Source organism: Bombina bombina, chromosome 1 (genome assembly GCF_027579735.1).
Source record: "Bombina bombina isolate aBomBom1 chromosome 1, aBomBom1.pri, whole genome shotgun sequence".
Classification (NCBI taxonomy): domain Eukaryota; kingdom Metazoa; phylum Chordata; class Amphibia; order Anura; family Bombinatoridae; genus Bombina; species Bombina bombina.
The window spans coordinates 353,705,015-353,731,232 of record NC_069499.1 but is presented as its reverse complement, the minus strand read 5'-3'; the positions used below and the strand labels follow the sequence as shown (position 1 = coordinate 353,731,232).

The window sequence follows — 26,218 nt, the reverse complement described above, 5'->3', positions numbered from 1 at the left end:
ATTTATGCTTACCTGATAAATTCCTTTCTTCTGTAGTGTGATCAGTCCACGGGTCATCATTACTTGTGGGATATTAACTGCTCCCCTACAGGAAGTGCAAGAGGATTCACCCAGCAGAGTTGCTATATAGCTCCTCCCCTCTACGTCACCTCCAGTCATTCGACCAAGGACCAACGAGAAAGGAGAAGCCAAGGGTGTAGTGGTGACTGGAGTATAATTTAAAAAATATTTACCTGCCTTAAAAAACAGGGCGGGCCGTGGACTGATCACACAACAGAAGAAAGGAATTTATAAGGTAAGCATAAATTATGTTTTCTTCTGTTAAGTGTGATCAGTCCACGGGTCATCATTACTTGTGGGATACCAATACCAAAGCAAAAGTACACGGATGACGGGAGGGATAGGCAGGCTCTTTATACAGAAGGAACCACTGCCTGAAGAACCTTTCTCCCAAAAATAGCCTCCGAGGAAGCAAAAGTGTCAAATTTGTAAAATTTGGAAAAAGTATGAAGCGAAGACCAAGTTGCAGCCTTGCAAATCTGTTCAACAGAGGCCTCATTCTTAAAGGCCCAAGTGGAAGCCACAGCTCTAGTGGAATGAGCTGTAATTCTTTCAGGAGGCTGCTGTCCAGCAGTCTCATAAGCTAAACGAATTATGCTACGAAGCCAAAAGAGAGAGAGGTTAGCAGAAGCTTTTTGACCTCTCCTCTGACCAGAGTAAACGACAAACAGGGAAGACGTTTGTCGAAAATCTTTAGTTGCCTGTAACTAAAATTTAAGGGCACGAACTACATCCAGATTGTGCAAAAGACGTTCCTTCCTCGAAGAAGGATTTGGGCACAAGGATGGAACAAACAATCTCCTGATTGATATTCCTGTTAGTGATTACCTTAGGTAAGAACCCAGGCTTAGTACGCAGAACTACCTTATCCGAGTGAAAAATCAAATAAGGAGAATCACAATGTAAGGCTGATAACTCAGAGACTCTTCGAGCCGAGGAAATAGCCATTAAAAATAGAACTTTCCAAGATAACAACTTATATCAATGGAATGAAGGGGTTCAAACGGAACACCCTGTAAAAACGTTAAGAACAAGGTTTAAACTCCATGGTGGAGCCACAGCTTTAAACACAGGTTTAATCCTGGCCAAAGCCTGACAAAAAGCCTGAACGTCTGGAACTTCTGACAGACGCTTGTGTAACAGAATGGACAGAGCTGAGATCTGTCCCTTTAAGGAACTAGCGGATAACCCCTTTTCTAAACCTTCTTGTAGAAAAGACAATATCCTAGGAATCCTAACCTTACTCCAAGAGTAACCTTTGGATTCGCACCAATATAGGTATTTACGCCATATTTTATGGTAAATCTTTCTGGTGACAGGCTTCCTAGCCTGTATTAAGGTATCAATAACTGACTCAGAAAAAACCACGCTTTGATAAGATCAAGCGTTCAATTTCCAAGCAGTCAGCTTCAGAGAAGTTAGATTTTGATGTTTGAAAGGACCCTGAATCAGAAGGTCCTGTTTCAGAGGTAACGACCAAGGTGGACGGAATGACATGTCCACCAGATCTGTATACCAAGTCCTGCGTGGCCATGCAGGCGCTATTAGAATCACTGATGCTTTCTCCTGTTTGATTCTGGCAATCAATCGAGGGAAGCATCGGGAAAGGTGGAAACACATAAGCCATCCTGAAGGTCCATGGTGCTGTCAAGGCATCTATCAGGACCACTCCCGGATCCCTGGATCTGGACCCGTAGCGCGGAAGCTTGGCGTTCTGTCGAGACGCCATGAGATCTATCTCTGGTTTGCCCCCAACGTCGAAGTATTTGGGCAAAGACCTCTGGATGAAGTTCCCACTCCCCCGGATGAAAAAGTCTGACGACTTAAGAAATCCGCCTCCCAGTTCTCCACTCCCGGGATGTGGATTGCAGACAGGTGGCAAGAGTGAGACTCTGCCCAGCGAATTATCTTCGATACTTCCATCATTGCTAGGAGCTTCTTGTCCCTCCCTGATGGTTGATATAAGCTACAGTCGTGATGTTGTCCGACTGGAACCTGATGAACCCCCGAGTTGCTAACTGGGGCCAAGCCAGAAGAGCATTGAGGACTGCTCTCAATTCCAGAATGTTTATTTGGAAGAAGACTCTCCTCCTGATTCCATAGTCCCTGAGCCTTCAGAGAATTCCAGACAGCGCCCCCAACCTAGTAGGCTGGCGTCTGTTGTTACAATTGACCAGTCTGGCCTGCTGAATGGCATTCCCCTGGACAGATGTGGCCGATAAAGCACCATAGAAGAGAATTTCTGGTCTCTTGAATGGAATGAAGGACCACGGCATGCATTTTGAAGTTTTGTTAACCTGTCCTCTGTCAGGTAAATCTTCATTTCTACAGAATCTATCAGAGTCCCCCAGGAAGGGAACTCTTGTGAGTGGAAAGAGAGAACTTTTCTCTTCGTTCACTTTCCATCCATGCGACCTTAGAAATGCCAGTACTATCTCTGTATGAGATTTGGCAGTTTGAAAGCTTGAAGCTTTGTATCAGTATGTCGTCTAAGTACGGAGCTACTGAAATTCCTCGCGGTCTTAGTACCGCCAGAAGAGTGCCCAGAACCTTTGTGAAGATTCTTGGAGCCGTAGCCAGTCCGAATGGAAGAGCTACAAACTGGTAATGCCTGTCTAAAAAGGCAAACCTTAGATACCGGTAATGACTTCTGTGAATCGGTATGTGAAGGTAAGCATCCTTTAAATCCACTGTGGTCAAGTACTGACCCTCTTGGATCATGGGCAAATTGTTTCGAATAGTTTCCATCTTGAACGATGGAACTCTTAGGAATTTGTTTAGGATCTTTAAATCCAAGATTGGCCTGAAGGTTCCCTCTTTTTGGAACTACAAACAGATTTGAGTAAAACCCTTGTCCTTGTTCCAACCGCGGAACTGGATGGATCACTCCCATTAATAAAGATCTTGTACGCAGCGTAGAAAACCGCTTCCTTCTTTGTTAGGTTTGTTGACAACCTTGACAGATGAAATCTCCCTCTTGGGGGAGAGGATTGAAGTCCAGAAGGTATCCCTGAGATATGATCTCTAACGCCCAGGGATCCTGAACATCTCTTGCCAAGCCTGGGCGAAGAGGGAAAGTCTGCCCCCCACTAGATCCGGTCCCGGATCGGGGGCCCCTCAATTCATTGCTGTCTTATGGGGCAGCAGCAGGTTTTCTGGCTGTTTGCCCCCTGTTCCAGGACTGGTTAGGTTTCAGCCTTGTCTGTAGCGAGCAACAGCTCCTTCCTGTTTTGGTGCAGAGGAAGTTGATGCTGCTCCTGCTTGAAATTACCAAAAGGAACGAAAATTGGACTGTCTAGCCTTGGCTTTGGCCTTGTCCTGAGGCAGGGCATGACCTTTACCTCCTGTAATGTCATCAATAATCTCTTCAACGCGGGCCGAATAAGGTCTGCCCTTTGAAAGGAATATTAAGCAATTTAGATTTAGACGTAACATCAGCTGACCAGGATTTTAGCCACAGAGCTCTGCGTGACCTGAATGGCGAATCCTGAATTTTTAGCCGCAAGTTTAGTTAAACTGTACTACGGCATCTGAAATAAAATGAATTAGCTAACTTAAGGAATTTAAGTTTGTGTGTGATGTCATCTAGTGTGGATGATTGAAGTGTCTCTTCCAGAGACTCAAACCAAAATGCTGCTGCAGCCGTGACAGGCGCAATACATGCAAGAGGTTGCAATATAACCCTTGTTGAACAAACATTTTCTTAAGGTAACCCTCTAATTTTTTATCCATTGGATCTGAAAAAGCACAGCTATCCTCCACTGGGGATAGTGGTACGCTTAGCTAAAGTAGAAACTGCTCCCTCCACCTTAGGGACCATTGCCATAAGTCCCGTGTGGCGGCGGGTCTATTGGAAAACATTTTTCTGAATATAGGAGGGGGTGAGAAAGGCACACGGGTCTATCCCACTCCTTAGTAACAATGTCAGTAAGTCTCTTAGGTATAGGAAAAACAATCAGTACTCGTCGAGGTACCCGCAAAAATATTTATCCAACCTACACATTTTTTTCTGGGATTGCAAACTGTTGTTACAATCATTCAGAGCCGCTAATACCTCCCCTAGTAACTCACACGGAGGTTCTCAAGCTTAATTTAAACTTTGAAATTCACTGAAATGTCTGAGTCCAGTTTATTTGGATCAGAAACCGTCACCCACAGAATGAAGCTCTCCGTCTTCACGTTCTGCAAACTGTGACGCAGTAGTATCAGGACATGGCCCCTTGCATTATCAGCGCACTCTGTTCTCATCCAGAGTGATCACGTTTACCTCTTAGTTCTGGTAGTTTAGCCAAAACTTCAGTCATAACAGTAGCCATATCTTGTAATGTGATTTGTAATGGCCGCCCAGATGCACTCGGCGCTACAATATCACGCACCTCCTGAGCGGGAGATGCAGGGTACTGACACGTGAGGCGAGTTTAGTCGGCATAAACTCTCCCCTCGTTGTTTGGTGAAATATGTTCAATTTGTACAGATTGACTATTTTTTAAAGTAGCATCAATAACATTTAGTACATAAATTTTCTATTGGGCTCCACTTTGGCATTAACACATATAGCACCGAGATATTCCTCTGAATCAGACATGTTTAACACACTAGCAAATAAACAGCAACTTGGAAATACTTTTCAAAGTAATTTACAAATAATATGAAAACGAAACTGTGCCTTTAGAAGCACAGAAAAATATTATAAACAGATAAAATAATTAAGTTATAGCATCAATCTTTGTCAGAATATACAGTTTTAGCAAAGGATTGTTCCCCTCAGCAAATGATAACTAACCAGGCAGCAGAAAAAAAATACACAAATAAACGTTTTTTGTTCTTTTATAGCACAGTCAATACAATCAGCACAGCTCTGCTGTAATGATTACTTCCCTCAAAAAAGACTCTTGAGATCCCTGAACTCTGTAGAGATGAACGGATCATGCAGGAAGAAAATGAACCTCTGACTGAGTTTTTCTGATGCATAGTAAAGCGCCAAAAATGGCCCCTCCCCCCACACACATAACAGTGAGAGGGATCAGTGGAACTGCTCTAATTTAAATCAAAACTATTGCCAAGTGTAAAAAAAGTGCCAAAACATTTTTTCACCCAGTACCTCAGAGAAAAAAACGTTTTTACATGCCAGCAAAAAAAACGTTTTACCTCATAATTAATTGTCATTTAAAAACCTATTGCAAGTCCCTGCAAATAGGTTAAGTCTATGTATACAGTTTTAAAAGCCAGAGAAGTACCATTTCCCCAGAAAACTGAAGTGTAAAATATACATACATGACAAGCCTGATATCAGCTACCTCTACTGCAATTCAAGGCTAGAGTTTACATTATAACGGTATGGCAGGATTTTCTCATCAATTCCATGTCAGAAAATTATAAACTGCTACATACCTCTTTGCTGATTAATCTGCCTGCTGTCCCCTGATCTGAAGTTTTACCTCTCCTCAGAATGGCCGAGAAACAGCAATATGATCTTAACTACTCCGGCTAAAATCATAGAAAAACTCAGGTAGATTCTTCTTCAAATTCTACCAGAGAAGGAATAACACACTCCGGTGCTATTATAAACTAACAAACTTTTGATTGAAGATATAAAAACTAAATATATCACCATAGTCCTCTCACACATCCTATCTAGTCGTTGGGTGCAAGAGAATGACTGGGGGTGACGTAGAGGGAGGAGCTATATAGCAACTCTGCTGGGTGATTCCTCTGCACTTCTGTAGGGAGCAGTTAATATCCCCACAAGTAATGATGACCCGTGGACTGATCACACTTCAACAGAAGAAAAGAAGATGCCAAAAGAATGAAATACATTTCATTATAAGTAATCTGAAAAGTCTCTTAAAAAGGGACAGGAAGGTCAAAATTAAACTTGCATTATTCAGATAGAGCATTTAATTTTAAGGACACTTTTTAATCCACTTTATTTTCAAATGTGCTTCGTTTTCTTTGTATCCCTTGTTGAAAAAGAATATGCACATATCCTACACTAGTGGGAGCTAGCTGCTGATTGGTGCCTGCACACATTTGTCTCTTGTGATTGGCTATCTGGATGTGTTCAGTGAGCTGTCAGTAGTGCAGTGCTGGAAAATATGTTTAAAAACATAATTTATGCTTACCTGATAAATTCCTTTCTCCTGTAGTGTAGTCAGTCCACGGGTCATCCATTACTTATGGAATATATCTCTTCCTAACAGGAAACTGCAAGAGAATTACCCAGCGGAGCTGCTATATAGCTCCTCCCCTCACATATCATACTCAGTCATTCGACCAAAGCAGACGAGAAAGGAGGAACCATAGGGTACAGTGGTGACTGGAGTTTAATTAAAATTTAGACCTGCCGTAAAAACAGGGCGGGCCGTGGACTGACTACACTACAGGAGAAGGAATTTATCAGGTAAGCATAAATTATGTTTTCTCCTGTTAAGTGTAGTCAGTCCACGGGTCATCCATTACTTATGGAATACCAATACCAAAGCTAAAGTACACGGATGAAGGGAGGGACAAGGCAGGAACATTAAACAGAAGGAACCACTGCCTGAAGTACCTTTCTCCCCAAAAATAGCCTCGACGAAGCAAAAGTGTCAAATTTGTAAAATTTTGAAAAAGTGTGAAGCGAAAGACCAAGTCGCAGCCTTTGCAAATCTGTTCAACAGAGGGCCCTCATTTTTAAAGGCCCAGGTGGAAGCCACAGCTCTAGTAGAATGAGCTGTAAATCCTTTCAGGAGGCTGCTGTCCAGCAGTCTCACTAGGCTAAGCGTATTATGCTACGAAGCCAAAAAGAGAGAGAGGTAGCCGAAGCCTTTTGACCTCTCCTCTGTCCAGAGTAAACGACAAACAGGGAAGAAGTTTGACGAAAATCCTTAGTTGCCTGCAAATAGAATTTCAGGCACGGACTACGTCCAGATTATGCAAAAGTCGTTCTTCTTTGAAGAAGGGTTAGGACACAGAGATGGAACAACAATCTCTTGATTGATATTCCTGTTAGTAACTACCTTAGGTAAGAACCCAGGTTTAGTACGCAGGACTACCTTGTCTGAATGAAAAATCAGATAAGGAGAATCACAATGTAAGGCAGATAACTCAGAGACTCTTCGAGCCGAGGAAATAGCCATCAAAAACAGAACTTTCCAAGATAACAGCTTGATATCAATGGAATGAAGGGGTTCAAATGGAACGCCTTGAAGAACATTAAGAACTAAGTTTAAGCTCCACGGCGGAGCAACAGACTTAAACACAGGCTTAATCCTAGTTAAAGCCTGACAGAAAGCCTGAACGTCTGGAACTTCAGCCAGACGTTTGTGTAGAAGAATAGACAGAGCAGAAATCTGTCCCTTTAACGAACTAGTAGATAAGCCCGTTTCTAAACCCTCTTGTAGAAAGGACAATATCCTAGGAATCCTAACCTTACTCCATGAGTAACTCTTGGATTCGCACCAATGTAAATATTTACGCCATATCTTATGGTAAATTTTTCTGGTAACAGGCTTCCTAGCCTGTATTAAGGTATCAATAACCGACTCCGAGAAGCCACGCTTTGATAGAATCAAGCGTTCAATCTCCATGCAGTCAGCCTCAGAGAAATTAGATTTGGATGTTTGAAAGGAACCTGAATTAGAAGGTCCTGTCTCAGAGGCAGAGACCACGGTGGACAGGACGACATGTCCACTAGGTCTGCATACCAGGTCCTGCGTGGCCACGCAGGCGCTATCAGAATCACCGAGGCACTCTCCTGTTTGATCTTGGCAATCAAACGAGGAAGCATCGGGAATGGTGGAAACACATAAGCCATGTTGAAGACCCAAGGGGCTGTCAGAGCATCTATCAGCACCGCTCCCGGGTCCCTGGACCTGGATCCGTAACAAGGAAGCTTGGCGTTCTGACGAGACGCCATGAGATCCAGATCTGGTTTGCCCCAACGACGAATCAGTTGAGCAAAGACCTCCGGATGAAGCTCCCCCGGATGAAAAGTCTGGCGACTTAGAAAATCCGCCTCCCAGTTCTCCACGCCTGGGATGTAGATCGCTGACAGGTGGCAAGAGTGAGACTCTGCCCAGCGAATTATCTTTGAGACTTCCAACATCGCTAGGGAACTTCTGGTTCCCCCTTGATGGTTGATGTAAGCCACAGTCGTGATGTTGTCCAACTGAAATCTGATGAACCTCAGAGTTGCTAACTGAGGCCAAGCTAGGAGAGCATTGAATATTGCTCTTAACTCCAGAATATTTATTGGGAGGAGTTTCTCCTCCTGAGTCCATAATCCCTGAGCTTTCAGGGAATTCCAGACTGCTCCCCAGCCTAGAAGGCTGGCGTCTGTTGTTACAATCGTCCAATCTGGCCTGCGAAAGGTCATCCCCTTGGACAGATGTGGCCGAGAAAGCCACCATAGAAGAGAATCTCTGGTCTCTTGATCCAGATTTAGTAGGGGGGACAAATCTGAGTAATCCCCGTTCCACTGACTTAGCATGCACAATTGCAGCGGTCTGAGATGCAGGCGCGCAAATGGTACTATGTCCATTGCCGCTACCATTAAGCCGATTACTTCCATGCACTAGGCTACTGACGGGTGTGGAATGGAGTGAAGGACACGGCAAGCATTTAGAAGTTTTAATAACCTGGCCTCTGTCAGGTAAATTTTCATCTCTACAGAATCTATAAGAGTCCCTAGAAAGGGAACTCTTGTAAGTGGTAATAGAGAACTCTTTTCCACATTCACCTTCCACCCATGCGACCTCAGAAATGCCAGAACTATCTCTGTATGAGACTTGGCAGTTTGAAAACTTGACGCTTGTATCAGAATGTCGTCTAGGTACGGAGTCACCGCTATGCCTCGCGGTCTTAGTACCGCCAGAAGTGATCCTAGGATTTTTGTAAAGATTCTTGGAGCCGTAGCTAATCCGAAGGGAAGAGCTACAAACTGGTAATGCCTGTCTAGGAAGGCAAATCTCAGATACCCGGTAATGGTCCTTGTGAATCGGTTATGTGAAGGTAGGCATCCTTTAGATCCACTGTGGTCATGTATGACCCTCTTGGATCATGGGAAGGATGGTTCGAATAAGTTTCCATTTTGAATGATGGAACTCTTAGAATTTGTTTAGGATTTTTAAGTCCAAGATTGCTTGAAGGTTCCCTCTTTCTTGGGAACCACAAATAGGTTTGAATAGAATCCTGCCCGTGTTCCGTCCGCGGAACTGGGTGGATTACCCCCATTAGTAAGAGGTCTTGTTCACAGTGTAGAAATCGCCTCTTTCTTTTATTTGGTTTGCTGATAACCTTGAAAGATGAAATCTCCCCCGTGGAGGAGAGTTTTGAAGTCCAGGAGATATCCCTGAGATATGATCTCCAACGCCCAGGGATCCTGGACATCTCTTGCCCAAGCCTGGGCGAAGAAAGAAAGTCTGCCCCCCACTAGATCCGTTTCCGGATAGGGGCCCTCTCTTCATGCTGTTTTGGGGGCAGCAGCAGGTTTCTTGGCCTGCTTGCCCCTGTTCCAGGACTGGTTAACTTTCCAGCCCTGTCTGTAACGAGCAACAGCTCCTTCCTGTTTTGGAGCGGAGGAAGTTGATGCTGCTCCTGCCTGGAAGTTACGAAAGGCACAAAAATTAGACTGTTTGGCCTTTGATTTGGCCCTGTCCTGAGGTAGAGCATGGCCCTTACCTCCCGTAATGTCAGCAATCATTTCTTTCAAGCCGGGCCCGAATAAGGTCTGCCCTTTGAAAGGAATATTAAGCAATTTAGATTTAGAAGTCACGTCAGCTGACCAGGATTTAAGCCATTGCGCTCTGCGCGCTTGGATGGCGAATCCGGAGTTCTTAGCCGTAAGTTTGGTTAAATGCACAACGGCATCAGAAACAAATGCGTTAGCTAGCTTAAGTGTCTTAAGCTTGTTGATTATTTCATCCAATGGAGCTGAGCGAATGGCCTCTTCCAGAGACTCAAAACCCAGAATGCTGCCGCAGCAGTGACAGGCGCAATGCATGCGAGGGGCTGTAAAATAAAACCTTGTTGAAACAAACATTTTCTTAAGGTAACCCTCTAATTTTTTTATCCATTGGATTGAAAAGGCACAACTATCCTCCACCGGGATAGTGGTACGCTTAGCTAAGTAGAAACTGCTCCCCTCCACCTTAGGGGACCGTCTGCCATATGTCTCGTGTGGTCGGGTCAATAGGAAACATTTTCCTAAATATGGGAGGAGGGGTAAAAGGCCACACCCGGTCTATCCCCACTCCTTGCTAATAATCTCTGTAAGCTTTTTGGTATAGGAAATACGTCAGTACACACCGGGTACCGCATAGTATCTATCCAACCTACATAAATTTCTCTGGAATTGCAACGTGTTACAATCATTAGAGCCGCTAATACCTCCCTAGCAATGTGCGGAGGTTCTCTAGCTTAAATTTAAAATTGGAAATCTCTGAATCCAGTCTCCCTGGATCAGATCCGTCACCCACAGAATGAAGCTCTCCGTCCTCACGTTCTGCAAAACTGTGACGCAGTATCTGACATGGCTCTCATCTCATCCCGCGCGCTCTATCCTTAACCCAGAGCTCATACGCGCTTGCCACTTAATTCTGGCAACTTAGATAATACTTCTGTCATAACAGTAGCCATGTCTTGCAAAGTGATTTGTAAGGGCCTCCCTGATGTACTTGGCGCCACAAAATCACGCACCTCCTGAGCGGGAGGCGAAGGTACTGACACGTGTGAGGAGAGTTAGTCGGCATAACTTCCCCCTCGTCGTCTGGTGATAATTTCTTTACATGTAAAGATTGACTTTTATTTAAAGTAGCATCAATGCAATTAGTACACAAATTTCTATTGGGCTCCACATTGGCCTTTAAACATAGTGAACAAAGAGATTCATCTGAGTCAGACATGTTTAAACAAACTAGCAATGAGGGACTAGCAAACTTGGAAATACTTTTTCAAAATTAATTTACAAGCAATATAAAAAACGTTACTGTGCCTTTAAGAAGCACAGAAAAAATGACACAGTTGAAATAACAATGACCAAAATAGTTATAGCAACCAAATTTTCACAGTAAATGTATTAAGTTAGCAAAGGATTGCACCACCAGCAAATGCGATGATTAACCCCTTAGTACCCAAAAACGGATAACAATTATATAATAAACGTTTTTCTCACAGTCAAATACACTGTCACAGGATGCTGTGCTGATTACCCTCCTCAAAATGGATTTTGAAGACCCTGAGCTCTCTAGAGACGATCTGGATCATGGAGGATGAAGTAGGACAGATTGTGACTGAATTTTTACTGCGCAAAAAAGCGCTAAAATAGGCCCCTCCCATCATATTACAACAGTGGGGAAGCTCAGAAACTGTTTCTATGCAGAAAACAAAAAGGCCATGTGGTAAAAATCATGCCCTATAAGTTTTATCACCAAGTACCTCACAAAACGATTAACAAGCCAGTAAACGTTTTAAACATACATTTGAAAGTTATGTATTATTATTAATAAGCCTGCTACCAGTCGTTTTTACTGCAGTTAAGGCTCATACATTATTTCAGTATTAACAGTATTTTCAGAGTCAATTCCATTCCTTAGAAAAATACATTCAGTGTACACACACACACACACATCAGCCTGATACCAGTCGCTATCACTGCATTTAAGGCTGAACTTACTTTACAATGGTATCAGCAGTATTTTCTCAGTCAATTCCATTCCTCAGAAAATAAATTACTGCACATACCTCATTTGTTGCAGGGGAGCCCTGCATGCTATTCCCCTTCTCTGAAGTTACCTCACTCCTCAGATGAGAAACAGCCAGTGGATCTTAGTTACGTCTGCTAAGACCATAGAAAAAAACCCAGGCAGATTCTTCTTCTAATGCTGCCTGAGAATAAACAGCACACTCCGGTGCCATTTAAAAATAACAAACTTTTGATTGTAGAAATAAACTAAGTTAAAAAACACCACAGATCTCTCACAGCTTCCTTTTTAGTTAGGCTGCAAGAGAATGACTGAGTATGATATGTGAGGGGAGGAGCTATATAGCAGCTCTGCTGGGTAATTCTCTTGCAGTTTCCTGTTAGGAAGAGATATATTCCATAAGTAATGGATGACCCGTGGACTGACTACACTTAACAGGAGAAATTGTGTGTTCTATCCAAATCTTGAAAGACCATTTTGGGGTTTCCTGTCCATTTAAAATTGCACACACTATCTGAATCATGAAACTTTAATTTTTGACTTATATGTTTCATTAAATGTGGCATTAACATTTCCATTAAAAATGTCATTTTATAAGGGGGGGGGGGGTGAGAAAACTTCTTCTCTACTTAACTGAATTTCAAGGATGACCTGGTTGGAAATTAAATTTGTATTTTATACAAAATATAGTCACTCTGTATTGGATTTGGAGACAGTAAGTAACAAAATATAAAAACTTTTTTTTTTTTTACTGGAAATTATTTCAGCTCTTTTACTTAAACATCAAGTGCATCTATTATCATAGCTTTACATTTCTCTTATTGTGGCTGTCACACATAACTGGCATGAAATCAATAACCTGCCACCTTGTCACTTAACATTTTCACATCAAACTTCATAGCACTGAAAATAGCAAATAGCACCGACACTGTCACAATCACCCACTCATATAAAACCAATTCATCCAATTAAAGTCTCCTATTAGACAAAACAGTACTTGAAATATCTATCTAAGGGCCAGATTACAAGTGGAGCTCGAATTAAGCTCCTGCTCGAACATTAATTGCGCTAGAAGTAAGCGGTTGCGCTCGTACTAAACGGTTTACAGTAAGTAAACTTTTTTCGTTCCATCGATAAAAAGCCAAAGTTAGAATATCACAAGCGTTTTCACATATTCCCCCCATGAAGTCAATGGAGATAAAAGTGGGGGGGGGAAACTAACACCCCACTCTCACACAAACCTGATCGCATATTCTCATGTGCGCTAACCCAACATGAAAAATGAAAATTAATAACTAGAACATATTCTTCTATGTGCAAAACATTTGGAATGTGAAAACATAAATTATGCTTACCTGATCATTTCATTTCCATCGTGGGGAGGAGAGTCCACGGCTTCATTCATTACTATTGGGAATTAAGAACAGGGCCACCAGCAGGAGGCCAAAGACACCCCCAGCCAAAGACTTAAATAACTCTCCCACTCCCCTCATCCCCCAGTCATTCTGCCGAGGGGAACAAGATCAGTAGAAGAAACATCAGGGTATAAATGGTGTCAGAAGATAAATTAAATTTAGGTCCGCCCACCGGAGATACGTGCGGGAGCCGTGGACTCTCCTCCCCACGATGAAAATGAAATTATCAGGTAAGCATAATTTCTGTTTTCCATCTAAAGGGAGGAGAGTCCACGGCTTCATTCATTACTATTGGGAACATATACCCAAGCTCTAGAGGGACACTGAATGAAAACCGGGAGGGTAAAGGCGGACCCTAATCTGAGGGCACCACAGCCTGTAAAACCTCTCTCCCAAAGCTGCTTCACAGAAGCAAAAACGTCAATTTGTAAACTTCGTAAAAAGTATATAATGAAGACCAAGTAGCCGCCTTATAAATCTGCTCCATAGAGGCCTCATTCTTGAAGGTCCAAGATGAAGCCACCGCTCTAGTGGAATGAGCCGTGATCCTCTGAGGAGGCTTATGTCCCGCTGTCTCGTAAGCCAAACGGATCAAGCTCCACAGTCAAAAAGACAAAGAAGTAGCAGAAGCCCCCTGACCCCTGCGTTTCCCTGAATACATGAAAAAAGAGATGTAGATTGTCTAAAGTCCTTTGTAGCCTGAAGATAGAAATCTTCAGGCACGGACCCACATCTAGATTATGAAGCAACGCTCCTTAGAAGAGGAAGTGTTAGGGCACAGAGAAGGAACAACTATTTCCTGATTAATGTTACGATTGGACACCACTTGGGAAGAAATCCCAAGCCGCTGTGAAGAACAGCCCTTATCCGAATGAAAAAACAGAATAAGGTGGCCCATGTTGCAAGTGCTAGTAAGATGTGTGGTGATATATGTGCAGGACTCAACTATGCAGCCACTAATTCTGATATGCTCCCAGTATCAGAAAGTTAAAGTCTAAAACAAGTGGGGGAGGGGTGCGCTCATCCTACAGAGCTGTGAGTGGGACTTTATCTATTGTGTATGACTAATATATATTTAGGCAACCTAGTTTAGGAACATATATTATCGTGATAGCATCTGATTGTGATATTTCTATTTATTTATATATATATTCTACCCGTGGTAGCATATGATTATATGGTGGAAGGATATTAGATGTGAATCCTTATAGAATAAGATACAAGTGTGTGTGCAATGATTGTTACAAATAGTGATACAATATGTTGCAATATGTTGCAAGGAACAATGCTTGAAGTGCACTAATGTGCAATGCATAACGGTGAAAACAACCAACAATATGTGGTGTATAAAAACAGATACTTCTTAATTAAAACAAACAAATGTAACAATTGAATTATTATTCAGTTTATAGATATAAGCAAATAAAAACAAATAATAACAAATAAAATGGTCATATCATTGCAATGAAATATAACAACTAGTTCACTGAGTTGGTGTCGGTAAACTCGACTTATCAGCATAGACAAAATTACTGGCATTGGTCAGTAAGGGATATCGGTAGTCCGTAGGGGTGAGCATCATAAGAACTTCGTATACTCCTTTTTTACAACGGGACATTACAAGCTACATAAGCTTTATCCTAACAGGAAACAGCCCATTGGAGCTTTTTGGATCCCTAACAAATAGTTGTGGCCACAACTTTTAACTTTTAATTTTTATATTTTACGCTGAACCTATAATCATCGTATCCTTTCAAGGCTTACTTTGTCTAAAAGTGTTCTATTGACCAATGCCAGTAACTTTTGTCTATGATGATAAGTCAGTTTTTACGACACCACTCAGTGAACTAGTAGTTATAATTTCATTGCAATGATATGACCATTTTATTTGTTATTATTTGTTTTTATTTGCTTATATCTATAAAACTGAATAATAATTCAATTGTACATTTGTTTTGTTTTAATTAAGAAGTATCTGTTTTTATACCACCACATATTGTTGGTTGTTTTCACCGTATGCATTGCACATATTGCACTTCAAGCATTGTTCCTTGCAACATATTGCAACATATTGTATCACTATTTGTAACAATCATTGCACCACACACTTGTATCTTATTCTATAAGGATTCACATCTAATATCCTTCCACCATATAATCATATGCTACCACGGGTAGAATATATTTATAAATAAATAGAAATATCACAATCAGATGCGTATCACGATAATATATGTTCCTAAACTAGGTTGCCTAAATATATATTAGTCATACACAATAGATAAAGTCCCACTCACAGCTCTGTAGTTGAGCGCACCCCCTCCCCCCACTTGTTTAAGGTGGCCCCATGTTGCAAGGCCGCCAGTTCAGATACTCTGCGAGCCGATGCAATTGTCAACAGAAGAGAACCTTCCAGGACAGAACCTTAATGTCAAGGAAATGCATTGGCTCAAATGGGGCCTGTTGCAAAACCCATAAGGACCAAGTTCAAGCTCCACGGGGGAGCAGACTGCCCTAAAGGACAGGCCCTGATTCGAGGACAAAGCATGACAAAGGATTGAATGTCAGGGAGCTCAGCAAATCTCCTGTGTAACAAAACAGATAATGCAGAAATCTGTCCCCTTTAAGGAACTACCGGCAAGTCCCCCTTCTCTAAACCCTCTTGAAGAAAGGACAGAATTCTGGAAACCCTCACCCTTGTGCCAAGGTATCCATGTTTCTCATGCCAGGTCAAGTAAGTCCTCCACATCTTATGGTAGATGCGCCGAGTGACTGGCTTCCTTGTCTGAACTAGAGTGTCAATCACACTTCAGAAAACCTCTCTTGGCTAGGACCTAAGCGTTCAATAACCACGCAGTCAGCCTCAGAGAATCGAGATTCTAAAGTTGGAAAGGACCCTGTTCCAGCAGATCCTGCAACAGGGTAACCTCCACGGCGGAGAGGATAACATCCCCACCAGATCCGCAAACCACGTCTTCGCGGCCACGAAGGAGCAATCAGAATTGTCTATGCTCTCCTCCTGCTTTATGCGTGCCACTATACGAGGTAGAAGTGGTAAGGGAGGAAATATGTATGCTAGATCGAACCCCCAAGGCACCCGCTAATGCATCTATCAGTCTGCCCTGGGGGTCCCCTCGACCTTGACCCGTAACAAGGAAGTTTGCAATTGAGTCTGGACGCCATGAGATCTATCTCCGGCGGTCCCCCATCTGAGACAAATCTGCGCAAACACCTTGGGGGTGAAGAGACCATTCCCCCGGATGGAATGTTTGCTGTTGAGAAAGTCCGCTTCACAGTTGTCTACACCGGGATGTGGATTGCCGAAAGTGAGCAGTTGTGGTCCTCCGCCCATTCCAGTATCCGAGACACCTCCCTCATTGCGAGCGGATCCTCGTACCCCCCTGATGGTTGATGTAAGCCACCGACGGTAATGTTGGCCGTCTGAAACCTTATGAAGTTGAATGCCCCAGGCGGGGCCACGCCTTCAAGCATTGTAGATCGCTCGAAGTTCCAGGATATTTATTGGTAAGGGGACTCCAGCCAAGACCATTTCCCCTGTGCGAGTCTGGCACCCCAAACCGCTCCCCATCCCGCCAAACTCGCGTCCGTGGTCACAAATCTCCCAGGACGGTCTCAAGAAGGATGTCCCCATGGACAGTTGTTCCGGGCGGATCCACAAGAGAGTGAGGTCGAGCCCGTACATCCATGGATATCAGCTGTGAGAGATCTGAATGATCGCTGTTCCACTGCCTCAACATGCATAACTGAAGAGGCCTGAGATGAAACCTGGCAATGGAATGATGTCTATGCGGAGACCATGAGCCCGATCACCTCCCTGTGAGAAAAATGTTCATGGACACCGAGTCGTGATCGTGCCCAGAAACTCCACCCTGGTGCTGGGTACCAGGGAGCTCTTTCCAGAGTTTATATTCCAACCATGAGATTGAAGTAACAGGAGCAGAGACCTTGAATGGTCCACTGCCTGACTGAAGGACCGCGTCTGAACCAGGATGTCGTCTAGATAGGGCGCCACCGCAATGCCCCTGGATCTGGCTACAGCAAGCAGGGCCCCCGAGAACCTTCGTGAAAACTCTTGGGGCTGTCGCTAGACCGAAAGGAAGGGCCACAAACTGGAAGTGCTGGTCCAGAAATGCAAATCTTAGGAACTTGAAGTGGTCCCTGTGAATTGGAACATGAAGGTAGGCATACTTCAAGTCTATTGTGGTCATGAACTGCCCCTCTTAAACTAGCTGCAAAATGGACCTGATCGTTTCCATTTTGAATGATGGAACGGACAAAAACTTGTTTAAAAAATTCAGAACCAAAATCGGGTGGAACGTGTCCTCCTTTTTTGGAACTACGAACAGGTTTAAGTAATACCCTAGACCCCTTTCTGCAAGGGGTACTGGTACGATAACACCTAGAGAGGAAAGATCCCTCACACATCCTAGAAAGGCCTCTTTCTTTTCTGGCCTCAATGACAAGTTTGACACGAGGAATCTGCCCCTGGGAGGGCAGGACTTGAATCCTATCCTGTAACCCTTTGAAGAATAGAGATAACCTGCCCCCTACTCGGTCTGTAGACCTGTCGGGGGCCGCCCCGTCATGCCGACTTGGTCTCTGTGGGCTTCTTGTTCTGCTTGGACTTGTTCCAAGACTGAGCAAGCTTCCAAGTTCCCTTGGACTGGTCTGCTTTCACGGCGGGCTGCTGGCGCTGGGCCTTATCCCCACAAAAGGGACGAAAAGTAGATCCTTTCTTATCTTGGGGTAGGAAGGCACCCTTGCCTCCCGTAACCGTGGAAATGATCAAGTCCAGGCCTGGACTGAACAGAATCTTTCTTTGAAAAGGCAGGGACAGCAACCTCAATTTAAAGGTCATGTCGCCGACCAAGATTTTAGCTACAAGGACCTGCATGCTAAAACCGAAAACTCTTGACACCTAGCAATTCAGGCGAATAATTTGCATATTGGCGTCGCAAATGAAAGAATTGGCTACCTTAAAAGCCTTAATCTTTTCCCTGCACTTCTTTGAAAGAGGGTTCACCCTCAATCATTTATTCAGAGAATCACACAATATGAAGCAGCTCCAGAAACCGCGGCTACGGCTGCTGCCGGCTGAAAAACAAATCCTGTGTGCTGAAACATCTTTCTCAGCATGTTCTCCAACTTTTTATCAATGGGCTCTTTGAACGACGAACTATCCTCTAGGGAAATAGTCGTTCACTTAGCGAGCGTGGAGATGGCTCCATCCACCCTAGGAATGGTCCCCCACAGCTCCAACTGAGCCTCCGGAACGGGGAAAAGTTTCTTAAAGGACGAGGAAGGGGAAAAGGAAGAACCTAATCAAGCCCATTCGTTCTTGATAATGTAAGCCATCTTTATAGGAACCGGGAAGGTCTAGGGTACCACCCTGTCCTCATAAACCTTATCTAGCTTAGGGATAGAAGGTTCCTCCTGAAGCTTAGGCTCCGGAACCTCTAGAGTAGCAAGCACTTGCTTTAGCAAAAAAACGGAAATTCTCCATCTTAAACCTATAGCCAGGGTCCTCTGCTGGAGCTTTAGATGACACAGATTCCGACCGAGAAGGAGTCCCCTCCGAAGCTCGGAGTGGGCCCCTTAATCGAACCACTCCGCAGGAGCATCCAATGAAGACAAGTCCTGAGTCCGGGCCGGCTTTCTGAAGGGCCATATGCTTGTGCTTAGCACTTTAGAAACCGCCGTCGGTCAGTTGATCCGCAAAATTTGGCGGCCAACATATCTCTCCAGAAGGAAGCAACAGTCGGCACTGCAATGTGCAATAGGGGGACTCAACTCAGGAACGCATCTCACGGGACGGAGAAACCCTCAGAGGTGGACGGCTCAGTGGTACTAGACATTCGCTTAGTCTTAGATGTCTCGACCCTCTCAAGGCATTTGGAACATAATTGGACAGGCTGGTCTAACAGAACCTCACAATAAACACAGGTATGAGACTTTTTCAATAAAAGAGAATAGAATAAAAGAGAAACTAACAGGCACCTTTATAGCCGCCAATGGCTGGGGCACTGACCACCTCCTATGATCCGACTACAGAAACCGCTTTGTCTCCTCCGTCGCAGATCAGACCGGAAATGAAGAGCCCCACCCGGTCACATGGGTGCCTCGCAGGACCGCCCCTGCCTAAAGGAGAAAACGCGCCAAAAAAAGGCTGTGCAAAAACTCCAGGAAAAGAACCTGATAGTTCCACACATTTCCAGAGCCTCATCCTGCACAGCGCAGCAATGACACAATAAACAATATCATGTATAAACCCCCCCGTGTTCAATAATCCCCCTAACAGGATTCTGTAAAGATAAAAGGCGCCACACTGTGGCCCTGTCTTCTATGTTAATATTGTTGTAAAATGAAACGATCTTACCAAGAATCCACGCCGTTAGAACAGGACAAGGCCCTTCAAGTGTGACAGGTCATGGTAGCGCTCCTGACATGGACTTGAGAGAAGAAAGCAGTCTGCGAAACTCGTCAATGCTGATTGCTGTAGGAGCTATTAATATGAGTCGGGATGGTTTTGCAAAAGAGACTCTCCCTGCATTTCCGGACTCTAACTTTCACCCAAGCCCTCACTAGAAGACTTATATGGCTACTTAAAACTCCTGTCCATTTCAAAGAGTAATACCCTCCATAAGAGAACCTCTGAATCTTTCGGCACCTCTCTGCCACCTCCTGTGATGAAAGGCAAAGAATGACCTAGGGGATGAGGGGAGTGGGAGAGGTATTTAAGCATCCTCCTGGTGGCCAGGTTCTTAATTCCCAATAGTAATCAATGAAGTTGTGGACTCTCCTTACCCCCTTAGATGGAAATAAATACATATTTCTCTCTCTGTGATGTCTTTTTTTGCAGAGATATATATTGAGAGAGAGAGAGAAAGAAAGAAAGAAAGAGAGAGATAATGGAATATCTATTGACAAGTACATAGAACATATTCTATGTGAAGAACATTGGAATGTCAATTATTTATATATATATATATATATATATATATATATATATATATATATATATCTGACATTATAGGTTAAGTATAAACCAAGGGGGTTATTGTTTACGATATTGATAAATTCCTTCAGAAGTTCTTTAGATCCCTGCCAGACAAAGAAAATATCATCAATGTACCTAAACCAATGTTGTATAAATTGGGTATACTTGTGTAGTGATTCATGAAAGACAATGGTCTACTCCCACCAGTCAAGGTAGATATTTGCATAGGTTGGTGCACAAAAAAGTGCGTTACCACATTATCTGTAACAATAATGTATTATTGAACACAAACTAGTTGTGGCTGAGAACAAAGCTTAATAGCTTAAGCAAAAAATCCTTAGTTTCATCATTGATATTTGTGTCCTTTCACAGAAAATGTGATACCACCTCCTTACCCCATTTCAATTGAATACTGGTATAGAACAATAACCAATACGGTATCAGGGGTAATAGTGAGTGTTTGGATTTTATTTAAAATAAGCATTGAATCCCTGGTATAGGATGGGAGTGTGTGCACTATATACCTCAGCCTAGCATCTAGGTATCTGCTGGCTTTTTCTGTTAAGGAATCTATCTCTGAGACTATGGGCCTCCCAGGTGGTCTATCTAGATTTTTATGGACTTTAGGTAACAGGTAAAAGGTTTCTATTTTAGGTTTCGTAACTTCTAGGAACTGTTTTTCAGTAGAATCTATCAATCCATCATCAAAAGCTGCAGATATTAATTAATTGTATTTACTGAAAAAAAAAGTTTGTTGGATCACCCAATAAGCTTTTATAGTTATTTTAATTCATTATCGGCTAGATTTAGAGTTCTGCGGCCAAAGGGGTGCGTTAGCTACGCGTGCTTTTTTTTCGCCCCGCACCTTTTAAATACCGCTGGTATTTAGAGTTCACAGAATGGCTGCGTTTTCAGTGCGTTAGGCTCCAAAAAGGGAGCGTAGAGCATAATTTAACGCCACTGCAACTCTCGATACCAGCGGTGCTTACGGACGCGGCCAGCTTCAAAAACGTGCTCGTGAACGATTCCCCCATAGAAAACAATGGGGCAGTTTGAGCTGAAAAAAAACACCTGCGAAAAAGCAGCGTTCAGCTCCTAACGCAGCCCCATTGTTTTCTATGGGGAAACACTTCCTATGTCTGCACCTAACACTCTAACATGTACCCCGAGTCTAAACACCCCTAACCTTACACTTATTAACCCCTAATCTGCCGCCCCCGCTATCGCTGACACCTGCATATTATTATTAACCCCTAACCTGCCGCTCCGTACACCCCCGCAACATACATTATAGTTATGTACCCCTAATCTGCTGCCCCTAACACCGCCGACCCCTATATTATATTTATTAACCCCTAATCTGCCCCCCACAACGTCGCTGCCAGCTACCTACAATAATTAACCCCTAATCTGCCGATCGGAGCTCACCGCTACTATAATAAATGTATTAACCCCTAAAGCTAAGTCTAACCCTAACACTAACACCCCCCTAAGTTAAATATAATTTTTTATCTAACGAAATAAATTAACTCTTATTAAATAAATCCTATTTAAAGCTAAATACTTACCTGTAAAATAAACCCTAATATAGTTACAATATAAATAATAATTATATTGTAGCTATTTTAGGATTAATATATATTTTAAAGGCAACTTTGTATTTATTTTAACCAGGTACAATAGCTATTAAATAGTTAATAACTATTTAATAGCTACCTAGTTAAAATAATTACAAAATTACCTGTAAAATAAATCCTAACCTAAGTTACAATTAAACCTAACACTACACTATCAATAAATAAATTAAATAAACTACCTACAATTATCTACAATTAAACCTAACACTACACTATCAACAAATTAATTAAATAAAATACCTACAAATAACTAACTAAAGTACAAAAATTAAAAAAGCTAAGTTACAAAAACTAAAAAAATATTTACAAACATTAGAAAAATATTACAACAATTTTAAACTAATTACACCTACTCTAAGCCCCCTAATAAAATAACAAAGACCCCCAAAATAAAAAAAATGCCCTACCCTATTCTAAATTAAAAAAAGTTCAAAGCTCTTTTACCTTACCAGCCCTGAAAAGGGCCATTTGCGGGGCATGCCCCAAAGAATTCAGCTCTTTTGCCTGTAAAAAAAAAACATACAATACCCCCCCCAACATTACAACCCACCACCCACATACCCCTAATCTAACCCAAACCCCCCTTAAAAAAACCTAACACTAAGCCCCTGAAGATCTTCCTACCTTATCTTCACCATGCCAGGTTCACCGATCTGCCCTCGGAAGTCTTGATCCAAGCCTCGGAAGTGTTGATCCAAGCCCAAGCGGGGGCTGAAGAGTGACGTCCATCCTCCGGCTGAAGTCTTGATCCAAGCGTGCAGAAGAGGACATCCGGACCTGCAAACATCTTCTTCCAAGCCGCATCTTCTGTGTTCTTCAATCCGATGACGACCGGCTGATCTTCAAGACCTCCAGCGTGGATCCATCCATCTTCACCGACGACTTCCCGACGAATGACGGTTCCTTTAAGGGACGTCATCCAAGATGGCGTCCCTCGAAATCAGATTGAGCTCGCATTCTATTGGCTGATCGGAACAGCCAATAGAATGCAAGCTCATTCCTTAATTCCGATTGGCTGATAGAATCCTATCAGCCAATCGGAATTCGAGGGACGCCATCTTGGATGACGTCCCTTAAAGGAACCGTCATTCGTCGGGAAGTCGTCGGTGAAGATGGATGGATCCGCGCTGGAGGTCTTGAAGATCAGCCGGTCGTCATCGGATTGAAGAACATAGAAGATGCGGCTTGGAAGAAGATGTTTGCCGGTCCGGATGTGCTCTTCTGCCCGCTTGGATCAAGACTTCAGCCGGAGGATGGACGCCACTCTTCAGCCCCCGCTTGGGCTTGGATCAACACTTCCAAGGATGGATCGGTGAACCTGGCATGGTGAAGATAAGGTAGGAAGATCTTCAGGGGCTTAGTGTTAGGTATATTTAAGGGGGGTTTGGGTTAGATTAGGGGTATGTGGGTGGTGGGTTGTAATGTTGGGGGGGGTATGTATGCTGAATTCTTTGGGGCATGCCCCGCAAATGGCCCTTTTCAGGGCTGGTAAGGTAAAAGAGCTTTGAACTTTTTTAATTTAGAATAGGGTAGGGCATTTTTTTATTTTGGGGGTCTTTGTTATTTTATTAGGGGGCTTAGAGTTGGTGTAATTAGTTTAAAATTGTTGTAATATTTTTCTAATGTTTGTAAATATTTTTTTTATTTTTTGTAACTTAGTTCTTTTTTATTTTTTGTACTCTAGTTAGTTTATTTAATTGTAGTTATTTGAAGGTATTTTATTTAATTAATTTATTGATAGTGTGGTGTTAGGTTTAATTGTAGGTAATTGTAGGTAGTTTATTTAATTTATTTATTGTTAGTGTAGTGTTAGGTTTAATTGTAACTTAGGTTAGGATTTATTTTACAGGTAATTTTGTAATTATTTTAACTATTTTAGCTATTAAATAGTTATTAACTATTTAATAGCTATTGTACCTGATTAAAATAAATACAAAGTTGCCTGTAAAATAAATATTAATCCTAAAATAGCTACAATATAATTATTATTTATATTGTAGCTATATTAGGGTTTATTTTACAGGTAAGTATTTAGCTTTAAATAGGAATAATTTATATAATAAGAGTTAATTTATTTTGTTAGATTTAAAACATAATTTATGCTTACCTGATAAATTTATTTCTCTTGTAGTGTATTCAAGTCCACGGGTCATCCATTACTTTTGGGATATATTCCCTTCCAACAGGAAGTTGCAAGAGGATCACCCAAAGCAGAGCTGCTATATAGCTCCTCCCCTCACATGTCAAATCCAGTACATTCGACCGAAACAGACAAGAAAGGAGAAACCAAGGGTGCAGTGGTTGACTGGAGTTTTAATTAAAATTTAGATCTGCCTAAAAAAAAAAGACAGGGCGGGCGTGGAGCTGAATACACTACAAGAGAAATAAATTTATCAGGTAAGCATAAATTATGTTTTCTCTTGTTAAGTGTATTCAGTCCACGGGTCATCCATTACTTATGGGATACCAATACCAAAGCAAAAGGTACACGGATGATGGAGGGACAAGGCAGGAACTTTAAACGGAAGGAACCACTTTGCCTGTAGAACCTTTCTCCCAAAAACAGCCTCCTGAAGAAGCAAAAGTGGTCAAATTTGTAAAATTTTGAAAAGTATGAAGTGAAAGACCAAGTCGCAGCCTTGCAAATCTGTTCAACAGAGGCTCATCTTCTAAGGCCCAGTGGAAGCACAGCTCTAGTGGAATGAGCTATGTATTCCTTTCAGGAGGCTGCTGTCCAGCAGTCTCATAGGCTAAACGTATTATGCTACGAAGCCAAAAGGAGAGAGAGGTAGCCGAAGCTTTTTGACCTCTCCTCTGACCAGAATAAATGACAAACAGGGAAGAAGTTTGACGAAAATCTTTAGTTGCCTGTAAATAGAACTTCAGGGCACAGACTACGTCCAGATTATGCAAAAGTCGTTCCTTCTTTGAAGAAGGGTTAGGACATAATGATGGAACAACAATCTCTTGATTGATATTCCTGTTAGAAACTACCTTAGGTAAGAACTCAGGTTTAGTACGCAGAACTACCTTGTCTGAATGGAAAATCAGATAAGGAGAATCACAATGTAAGGCAGATAACTCAGAGACTCTTCGAGCCGAGGAAATAGCCATCAAAAACAGAACTTTCCAAGATAACAGCTTAATATCAATGGAATGAAGGGGTTCAAATGGAACACCTTGAAGAACTTTAAGAACTAAGTTTAAGCTCCACGGCGGAGCAACATAGGCTTAATCCTAGCCAAAGCCTGACCAAAAAAGCCAGAACGCTGGAACTTCTGCAGACGTTAGTGTAAAAGAATAGACAGAGCAGAAATGCTGTCCTTCTTTAACGAACTAGCAGATAAGCCCTTTCTAAACCCCTCTTGTAGAAATGACAATATCCTAGGAAATCCTAACCTGTACTACTCCATGATTACTCTTGGATTCACACCAATATAAATATTTACGCCATAGTTTTATGGTAATTTTTCTTGTAACAGGTTTCCGAGCCTGTAATTAAGGTATCAATAACCGACTCCGAGAAGCCACGCTTTGATAGGATCAAGGCTTCAATCTCCATGCAGTCAGCCTCAGAGAAATTAATTTGGATGGTTGAGAAGGACCCTGATTAGAAGGTCCTGCCTCAGAGGCAGAGACCATGGTGGACAGACGACATTCCACTAGGTCTGCATACCAGGGTCCTGCGTGGCCACGCATAACGCTATCAGAATCACCGATGCTCTCTCTTGCTTGATCTTGGCAATCAGTCGAGGTAGCAGCGGAAATGGTGGAAAGACATAAGCCATGTTGAAAACCCAAGGGGCTGCTAGAGCATCTATCAGCGCCGCTCCCGGGTCCCTGGACCTGGATCTGTAACAAGGAAGCTTGGCGTTCTGGAGAGAGATCCAGTTCTGGTTTGCTCCAACGATGAATCAGTTGAGCGAAGACCTCCGGATGAAGTTCCCACTCCCCCGGATGAAAAGTCCGCCTCCCAGTTCTCCACGCCTGGATGTAGATCGCTGACAGGTGGCAAGAGTGAGACTCTGCCCAGCGAATTATCTTTGAGACTTCTAACATCGCTAGGGAACTCCTGGTTCCCCCTTGATGGTTTATGTAAGCCACAGTCGTGATGTTGTCCGACTGAAATCTGATGAACCTCAGTGTTGCTAACTGAGGCCAAGCTAGAAGAGCATTGAATATTGCTCTTAACTCCAGAATATTTATTGGGAGGAGTTTCTCCTCCTGAGTCTACGATCCCTGAGCCTTCAGGGAGTTCCAGACTGCGCCCCAACCTAGAAGGCTGGCATCTGTTGTTACAATCGTCCAATCTGGCCTGCGAAAGGTCATCCCTTTGGACAGATGGACCCGAGAAAGCCACCAGAGAAGAGAATCTCTGGTCTCTTGATCCAGATTTAGTAGAGGGGA

The 26,218-nt window shown here is 42.8% G+C and overlaps 1 protein-coding gene across 5 annotated transcripts in view; it reads right to left on the bottom strand.

The window, feature by feature from the left end:
• Nucleotides 1–26,218, bottom strand: part of ATG9A (autophagy related 9A) — a 111,227-nt gene that overhangs the window by 25,828 nt on the left and 59,181 nt on the right. The window lies entirely within an intron of this gene.